Source organism: Salvia miltiorrhiza, chromosome 8, assembly GCF_028751815.1.
Source record: "Salvia miltiorrhiza cultivar Shanhuang (shh) chromosome 8, IMPLAD_Smil_shh, whole genome shotgun sequence".
NCBI lineage: Eukaryota > Viridiplantae > Streptophyta > Magnoliopsida > Lamiales > Lamiaceae > Salvia > Salvia miltiorrhiza.
The window spans coordinates 55,159,921-55,170,727 of NC_080394.1; positions in this window are offsets into that span (position 1 = coordinate 55,159,921).

Here is a 10,807-nt window from a genome sequence, read left to right on the forward strand (position 1 = left end):
AATTTGAAAATAAATAAACAATAAATAAACCGGAAATAAATAAATGAATAAATAAACTGGAATTAAAATTTTCAGAAAATAAATAAATAAATAAACTGAAAATTGAAAAATAAATAAACTGAAAATTCAAAAATAAATAAACTAAAAATTCAGAAAATAAATAAACTGGAATTAAAATTTTCAGAAAATAAATAAATAAATAAACTTAAAACTGGAAAATAAATTTTTTAGACAAAGGGTAGTAATTTAAAGTAAAGAGAGAGGGTAAAAGGGTACAAAAAGCACAATAGGGCTTTAATTGGTGGACAAAAATTTAAGGGCAAGTAGGGCTTTAATTGGTGGACGGAGGGAGTAATATTTATTAAAAATTATTACAATTTGAAAAATTATACTCCTAGTTATTTTTTGACTAGCGAAATGCAAATCAAATATACAAAATAAATGTAGATCTTGTATCAGTGAGTCCTAGTTATTAATAATCGTAGAACTAAACTAAATCAAATTAATCAAAATATATCCAAAAAAAAGGGTTAATTACGCCAAAAACCATGAACTTTGGGCCCATTTCCAAATTTTCCATGAACTTTGATTTTTATCAAATTTTCCCTGAACTTAAAGGCGTGAACAATTTTTCCATGACTTTCAAGAATCCCCAAATTGAATGCTGACATGGCGTCGCCGGCAGTGACATGGCATCGCCGGCAGTGAATCAAAACGACGTCGTTTAGTTGGGGGGTAAAACGACGTCGTTTTGAGCCCCAACCATGCTTCCTAGCCGGGAAACTCACTAGACGTCATCGGGACCGCTTGGCGGTGGCAGCCTCGGGTCTGCTGCTCGCCGGACTCAGATTTTCGGGGTTGGGGGAGAGGACGAAGGGCGGTTCTGAACGCCGCAGCCGCCGCGATTCTGAAATTAAGATCTGTGGCGCGGCGGTGGGAGGAGGGAGGCGGTCCTAGGGCCACATCTTCGCCACCAGGTCATGCACCGCCGCCGCGATTCTGAAATTAAGACGGCGGATCTAGCGTGGTGGTGGCGCGAGGGGGAAGATGAAGGCGGCGGATCTGGTGTGGTGGTGGGAGAAGGAGAGCCAAAGGCGGCGGATCTGCTGTCGCGCCGGGCTGGGAAAAGGAGAGCCAAAGGCGGCGGCTCCGTGTGCTGCTGTTAGGTCGCAGGTTACGACTTTGGGGATTTCGGTCCAGCGAGGGAGAGGACGGAAGAGGGAAAAGGAGGAGGGATGGATGTTGTCGGCGACGGCTGTTGCCGAGGAGGGAGGCGGTGGCGATGTGAGGGGGAGGTGTCTGCGTGTGTATCAGTGTGTGTGCGTGTAAGAGCCATGTCAGCCCGTAATTGCCATCTCAGCTCGTAATTGCCATCTCAGCTCGGAGTTTTACCGGAGTATTACCGGAGCTGAAATTCATGGAAAAATTGTTCACGCCTTTAAGTTCAGGGAAAATTTGATAAAAATCAAAGTTCATGGAAAATTTGGAAATGGGCCCAAAGTTCATGGTTTTTGGCGTAATTAACCCAAAAAAAAAACAATCTAAAACACTAATAGTGAAACATAATGGGAAACACCAAAGTTGTGAGAGCCCGACGTCTTAATCGCCACTCACAATAATTATTTTCAGTTTTATTGGACAAATAATTCTTTTTTTTTTTCAATTCATAAAGGGCCGAACTCCAAGCTTTGTGATATATGGGGATTTAGATTAAAAAATTTAGTCATATACCCTTTAATAATATCCATTGATTGATATTGTCTTCCTACTTGATAAACATGCATTTTTACCTCTTGTTGTGTCATTTTTGATACTTAGTTGTGAGGATTTTGTGTGTTTGATGGTCTATTTGAGCTTATATTCGTTTATGGTCAAGAACTTGTTACTTTCTTGTGTTTGAACGAATTTTCAGAAATAATGAAGCAGAATTTGGAAGCATTGGCTGAAATACAAGTTGTAGATCGTCTCGAGAGGAGTTCGTGAGTGCAAACGGATCATAAATCGGAGTTCGGACGAGAGAGAACGAGCCAAAACAAAATCACTGCGCAAAGCTGTCAGGAGTTCTGTTTCGTCACGCGGGCCATCCATGCGGCCGCGCGACGTGGCCGCGCGAGTCGCCGTATTTCCGCCCAAAATTCGTTTTTTTAGCGATTTTGGGTATTTTTGAGAGCTACAAGACCTAGGGCATATAAATACTCCCCAAGAACTTATTCTCTGAACCTTTTATCAACTTTTTATCATTTTCTTTTACTTACTGTGAGACACAGAGCAAGAGCAAGACTGAAGATTCTCGACTTCTATGGTTTTTCATTATTTAATGTTCATTAGTTTTATTGAGATTTTGATTGTTAGTCATATGTCTATGTGTGGCTAGTTTTCTTTTTCCCAGGGTTTAGGGAGTAAACATGATTCGAATTTCTGACTGTTGATTCAATTAATTGAGATTTCTATTCCTTTTTATGTTCTTGTTTATCTTGTTTGCTTTATTGCTTGATCACCAATTTAGCATAATCATAGGTTTTAATTTGAGATTGGGAGATGATAATTATTACCTGAACTAAGAACATAGAACACATTTATTTTAATTCTAAAGGGAATTAATAATTGTGAGGGCGTTAATCCTAGGAACTTTTAGGAGTTACATGTTAGAAGTGTGATCCAGAAATGGTAGCCTTGCATGTAATCAACGATTTGTATGCCACGGGAGTGGGTATGAATTAACTTTGAGATTGCCTTAGGAATTATCTCATTAATTGAATCAAAGGTGTTAGTTAGGAGAATCTGTTGAAACCTTTGCCTTGGGAAACTCTTTTTCTTCTGATACTTCGCATTTTCACAGCTTGATTTCTTTTCAGTGTTTCTTTATTTTAATTTAAGTTTGTTTTCCAAAAATCAAACCTTTAAAATTCGTTTTTCCAGATAGAGTAAAGTAATTAAGAGTAGGCATTGATAACCATTAGTCCCTGTGGATTCGACCTTGTCACTGCTATACACAATTGCACCCGTACACTTGATTTTCTGAATTAGTTTTCTTAATAAACTAAAAAAATATTAAGATAAAATAATGAATACTTATTAAAATACGAATGCTAAATGAATTGGCTCTAAAAAATCCCTATATTTGATTGGAGCCTTTTAACTGTATTGGGCCTTCGCTAAACTGGGCTTATGTGCTTCCAGCCCAACGTTCGAGGCCCAAAATGCAAGCTTAGTTTGGGGTGATTCTATTTGTAGCCCCCATTTTACTCCTTATAACCTCTTTTTAAAAATAATAATAATAACTAATTAAAAATTTACTATTTTACCCTATATTCTATAATCCAAAATTAAATTAAATTTTAAATTTATCATTTTAATTTCCTTTTACCCACAAATTTTGGAGATTTCTCTATATTCCGATTTTCTTGTAATTGCTAATTGTTCATTGTTGAAACCTCCAAGTCTCCAACCGGGGATATCCAACCTCAAAATACGAAAAGAAATTACTTCTATAGTTCTACAACACAATCATCAATTCTCAAACTAAATAATCTACCATTCAGTAAAAATATAGAATCAAATGAAGCGATTCACATCCATCTCACACTATAGCTATACGACTATACATATATATCAGTAGGAAGACAAAGAAATCAAGCACAGAACCATATAAATTGAATCCCAACAATTCAAACCTCAACAAATTTAAAAAACAGGTAGTTTCGACAAACTAAATAGGATTGAAACAAATTCTGATTTCAGCTATGTTGCAAACCCTAATAACAGTTATCTTCTGGGTAGGATTTTGGTAGCGGGATTGATGGGGAGGGGAGGGCTTCGCACAGAAAGAAACGCAAACAAATAAGGAATTGGATTTGCATGTTCTTGGTAACAACAAATTCTTGCATAATTTGCTCATCGGCAAATTCCAGGAGTCGGGCTTCACGGGCGATTTCAACAATGAACAATTAGCAATTACAAGAAAATCGGGCTATAGAGAAACCTCAAAAATTTATGGCTAAAAGAAATAGAAATGATGAATTTAAAATTTAATTTAATTTGGGGCTATAGAATATAGGGTAAAATAGTAAATTTATAATTAATTATTATTAGTATTTTAAAAAAGAGGTTATAAGGAGTAAAATAGGGGCTGTAAATAGAATCACCCCTTAGTTTGGGTTAGAGTTTTATTAGGATTTGACAATTTTCAAAATTTCACCCTTTTTTTTTCTATTTACTTCAAGGTCATATTGCGAATTAATGGGATACATTTATGATTTTAATCTATTTTTATCTTCAAGTCTGTCAAAATCCAACATATGATTCCTCTCATCAATGGCTCCAATGATTAAAAAAAATTATTTGAAATTGAAAATTTGGTAAATCAACCTAAATTAACTTACCTCGGAATTTTTGGTTTGACAGGTCCTTCAACAACCCCAAGATTAACTATCGGAAAAATCATGCCATCATTCAAACAAAAAATTTCAATTTATTAAGAAATAAATTAGTGAAGGTTTTGTAAATTCGAAATGTGATTTGATAAATGAGCTCAAAATAAATAAATCAGCGGTGAAATGATATTTCAACTTTCAACGTATCATAATTACTCATACATTGCATATGCCATTTTCTTACATTGCATATGTAATTTCATAATTTCTCCTACATTGCATATGCGCCATAATCACTCCTACATTGCATATGCCATTTCTTACCTAATCCTATGTTGCATATTTAGGCCATTTGACATTATAATTACTCCAACATTACATATGCCAAAAAAAATTCACTAAATCACAACTTTACAAGAGAAATAGTCAATGAATACCTTCTTCCCTATTAAAGGCTTCCCTATATCTATCACACACAACCAACACTATATATATAACAACAAACTCATCTCAAAATTAAACCTCCAACAAAAATTTGAAACCTCTCATCACTCACAAAACTAACAATGTCTTCTCCAATCTCTTCAAGTCTCATGGTCATATTCATACCCTCCATTTTACTCCTACTTTCCACACCCGGCCACGCCGCCTCCTCATCCGCCCTAATCAAGAAAATCTGCGCCGCCACCAGAAAGGACTTCGGCGTCACACTGTGCGAGCGAGTACTCCTATCCGAACCAAAAGTGGTCTCGGTGACGAACCTATACGACATGTCGGTCAGGATCATAAAATCGGGAATTTCAAAGTCGAAGAGCACGCGCCGTCACATCAAAGGTCTACTCAAGAGAAACAGCACGGATCCCGATTCGAAGGGGGCCCTACAAGAGTGCAAATCGTCGTACGATTGGGTCATAGGATCGCTCGATAGCGGCCTAGGCGAGGTGAACATAAAAGAATACGAAACGGCGACGTACGATCTTCTTCTCGCCGGCACGGATTGCATCCGAAATTGCGAAAATGTTGTGAAAGTAATTAAAGACAAAATTATTGTACGAGGTAACCAACTTGTGCGAGTGTTTGGGTTGTCGGCATATGAGGCAGTTTCTCGGCTCCCATACAAACCTCCAACTTAATAGGGAAACTTTATTTGAACTTTGTGATTATTTAATTTTATGTATATTCATCACGTTTGTTGATGAAGACCGGTTCAATAATTGATGATGAATATAAATTTCCTTGCGCTTATAAGATTTCGAATTTTATTTTTACATTTTGAATGAGAAAAAATTGGAAAGATGTACAAAAATATTCAAAAATTTAAAATATACAGTAATATTTTAATATCCAATCTTTGAATAATGTAACGAAAATATGGGAAGCTAAATCTCCACACATATCATTTGCAGATTGCAGGGTCAGTTTTTGTAATAATTTACTTTCGATTATATTCTCTTTTAGCAACACAAAGTATGCCTTCCATAGTTACGTATAAAAATAAATATTGGTGTATAAATACGTACGTGATCTTTGGACTAATTCTAGTTTTAAATATGAACTTTGAAAAGTATAGATTAGAGTGTTGTAAATATATCTATAAGATATATCTTATGTGTGTTGACCAAGAAACCTCCCTAAAACCCTAGCTTCCTACTTGTATAAATAGAGGCCTTTAGCCTCCATATGGAATACACTTAATACGTATTCTCTTCTCTATTCTCTCGCTTCTCTCTAGTTTATAACACGTTATCAGCACGATAGTTCTAATTCTCTCATCTTCCAGGTAATTCTGTTTTAATTTTTGTGCTATCAATATGTGTCGATTTTACGTGAATCATATAAGAGTGTAGTTAATTAAATAACTTCATCGTGAATCATATAAGAGTGTAGTTAATTAAATAACTTCATCTCTATATTCTCATATTATGTACTATGATTTTATAGAAGAAGAGTTTTAGGTTTTTGATGGCTTGATAATCGTGAAATCTATTTTGAGAGGAGATGCTTTATTTGATTAATTGATTTCATGCACCCAATTGTAATTCGTATGATTCATAAGCATGAGATATATAATTTATTCATATGTTTGTTTACTTATGTGTTCTAAATCAAATCGAGAAACGGAATTCTGATTGTTTTCAGAATATTGCAAATGTGAGAATGCTGTTATGAATGTAAATTTTAATTGTTTTTCGTTTTTTTTATTGCATTGGTTGAAAATAAATAAATAATAATAATGTACGTTTCAACTGCAAATTGTTCCGTTTTTTTTACTACTCAATGCATATTGTCTCCGTTTTCTTGAGTTTTATTGCAATAGTTAACAATATTCCAAACATCCATTCATATGTTCAATCAATAATATACAGTATGTGTCTAAACTTTACATCTCTATATAGAGAGACTTATACACTCACGGCAACACAGTGATATAGATGTATGTGGTGATAGAGACTTCTTGAGAAATCATTTTAGCTTTACATCTCTATGACATGATTTTAATCAATTGTTTAATTGCTTTTGTATTCCAGTTAAATCAATTATTTCTCAATTTAACTGCGATTTATTGATATGAGATGCATTTAATCAATTGTTTATTTTCTCTAATATTTTGGTTAAATTAATTGCTTTTATCAATGCAATTAGTCAATTAATTTTATTATCGATGGATATGAATTATTATTATTTTTTTTCTATATCAACCACTGCATTGTTAGATCAATTGAGATTTGATCAATTGCTTGTGTCGACTAGATTAAATTACTTTGATATAGAAATTAGTTTATTGTGAAGTTTATTGTTATCAATTTTCATACCAAAATTTCGTGATTTTTGTGCTCTTATTTCGAGGTTTAACATGTTATATTCTGAAATATATTATATATATACATTCTATTTTTTTTTCAAAATGATCTTGAAAATTAATTGATGTTATTTAAATAACACAAGTACTATTCCTGAAGAATATTACATTCAAGATCTTAAATTGATACTATTAAAGTAGCATAAGTAATATTCCTAAAGTATATTACTTGCTTTTGAAGAGCAATTCATATTATATGCTCACGAAAATTAGACCTTGAGCACAAGTAGTGTTCTGAATAATATTACATTCAAGATCTTTAGTTGATGCTATTAAAGTAGCACAAGTAATATTCCTGAAGAATATTACATGCTCTTGAATAGAAACATATATTACATGTTTTTGAAAATTAGACCGTGAAGGTCAAATGGCCCTAAAGGCCAAATGGTTGTACTCTTTTTTCCTTACTAAGTTTTTTTCCTACGAGGTTTTCTTAGTTAAGGTTTTTAACGAGACAACTATAGTGTAATATATGCGTCTTGTACTCTTTTCCTCTACCGAATTTTTCCTTTAAGGTTTTTGCGGAGAGGTTTTTAACAAGGCATAAACATCTATACACTAACATCATATGAAATCTTATGATATTTGTCTTGGTGATAGTGACAATACACAAATTATTCTTCAAAAGAAGAAGTATTTCCTTAAGTTTTGACATTAGATGAGAATAATGTTAACACAATATCAGGTGCATCAAACATCATTGAAGGCTCCGGAAGAGCGTGTATCATTTTGCCAAATGATACTAAATTAGATATTAAAAATGCCCTGTACTCTAGTAAGTTTAAAATGAACTTACTAAGTTTCAAAGATATCCGTAATAATGGATACCACATCGAGACAATTATGTGGAAGGTAGAAATGAATATCTTTGCATAAATTCTTTTGTTTCAAGCTATAAGCTGACAAAAGAAAAATTAGCATCACTACCTTCTGTAATGTATTATACATTCATAAAAGCAATTGAGACAAACCATGTCATGAACGTGAAGTTCATTGACACAAAAGCTTTAAGCTTTGGCATGATAGGTTTGGACATCATGGAGCAACTATGATGCGCTGAATAATCAATAATTCATATGGGCACAACATAAGAATCAAAAGGTTCTTTCTACAAATGAATTCCCATGTGATGCTTGTGCGCAAGGCAAGTTAGTCATTAGACCTTCATATATGAAGGATATTACTGAATCTCCATATTTCTTAGAAAGAATTAAAGGAGACATCTATGGACCTATACATCCACCTTGTGGACCTTTTCGATATTTTATGGTATTAATTAATGCCTTTTATAGATGGTCACATGCATGCTTGCTTTCTACTAGAAATGCAACATTTGCTAGACTACTTGCCCAAATCATAAAATTAAGAGCTCAATTCACAGACAATTCAATTAAAAGAATTCGTCTTGATAATGCTAGTGAGTTTACGTCTCAAGCATTTTGAAAACTATTGTATGGCTATTGAAATCGAGATTGAACATCCAGTAGCTTATGTCCATACTCAAAATGGTTTAGCAGAATCATTGATTAAACGTCTTCAAATTATTGCTAGACCATTACTTATGAAATCAAAACTCCCAACTATTGTTTAGGGTCATGCCATATTACATGCTGCAACATTAGTTCGACATAAGCCAATCATAAATACTCCCAATGCAAATTATTTTTGGTCGAGAACCTGATGTTTCTCAATTACGAACTTTTGGTTGCACGGTTCAAGTCCCAATTGCACCCCCACAACAAACAAAAATGGGTTCCCAACAAAGACTTGGGATATATGTTGGATTTGATTCACCCTCGATTATAAGGTATATAGAACCTTTACAGGTGATTTATTTACTGCACGTTTTGCAGATTGTCATTTTAACGAAATGACATTTCCAACATTATGAGGAACAAATCTACATCCAGAAAAGCACAAGGAACTCTCTTGAAATGAGAAAAACTTATCACATTTTTATTTTAGAACAAACAAATGTGAACAAGAAATTGAAAAGATCATTCATTTGCACAAGATTGCAAATCAAATTCCTGATGCTTTTGTAGATACAAGAAAAGTGACACAATCTCACATATATGCTGCAAATACTCCAGCTAAAATTGATGTCCTTGAAGGACAAATAAATTTGGCAGCAAATGAGTCTAAAATTCGTCAAAAATGTGGTCGACCAGTTGGTTCCAAAGATTCTATGCCTAGAAAAAGAAAGGGGCAAGATGGAAACCAAACAATGACGAAAATGACTAATCAACCAATGAAAGCAATGTAATTCCTAAAGAATTACAAGTATCTGAAAATCATGAGATCTCAATAAATTATTTACATCAGATACTAGAGAGAGAAAATATCATTGTTGATGATATATTTGCCTTTCATATAGCTCGTCATGTTTTAAATGAGGATCCTCAACTAAAATCTGTTGCAGAATGCAAACAGAGACTTAATTGGCCAAAGTGAAAAGAAGCTATAGAAAGGGAACTAAATTCCTGTGATAACCGGAAAGTATTTGAATATATAGCCCTACCTCCGGAATCTAAAATCCATGTTGAAAACAAATGGATCTTTGTTAGAAAGAGAACCGAGAAAAATGAAGTTACGAGATATAGAGCAAAACTCGTAGCACAAGGTTTCTCACAAAAACTAGGAATTGATTATGAGGAAATATACTCTCCCGTAATGAACGCTATTACTTTCAGATTTTGATTAGTCTGGCTGTGTCACAAAGGCTTGATATGCGCCTTATGGATGTAGTAACTGCTTATCTATATGTGTCATTAGAAAATGACATATAAATGAAAATTCCCGAAGGATTTAAAATGCCTAAAGGATTGCAGTCAAAACCCAAAAGCATGAATTCAATTAAAATGCAAAAATCGTTGTATATGTTGAAACAGTCTGGGCGTATGTGGTACAATAGACTGAGCGAGTATCTCTTAAAAGAAAGATACAAGAATAATGATATATGCCCTTGTGTTTTCATTAAGAAAACCGAAAGTGGATTTGCAATCATAGCAGTTTATGTTGATTATTTAAATTTAAATTGGGACTCCTGAAGAGCTCAATAAAGCTGCTAAATATTTGAAGAAAGAATTTGAGATAAAAGATTTGGAAAAGACAAAGTTTTGTCTTGGTTTGCAAATGGAACGTATCCGTGGAGGAATGTTTATCCATCAATCCACATATACAGAAAAAGTGTTAAAACGCTTTTACATGGATAATGCACATTCATCACCAATGGTCGTTAGATCTATTGATACTAAGAAATATCCATTTCGACCAATTGAAGAGGGTAAAACAATACATGGTCCTGAAGTACCATATCTAAGTGCAATTGGAGCGTTGACTTATCTGGCTAATAATACTAGACCAGATATAGCTTTTTCTGTCAATCTTCTAGCAAGATTTAGCGCTGCACCCACTTTGAGGCATTGGAATGGTGTTAAGCACATTCTACATTATCTAAAGGGGTACCATTGACCTTGAATTATATTATCAAGAAAAATCTGATAATACTCTAGTGGGGTACTCGGATGCAGGATTTTTATCCGATCCACATAAAGCTAAGTCACAAACTAGA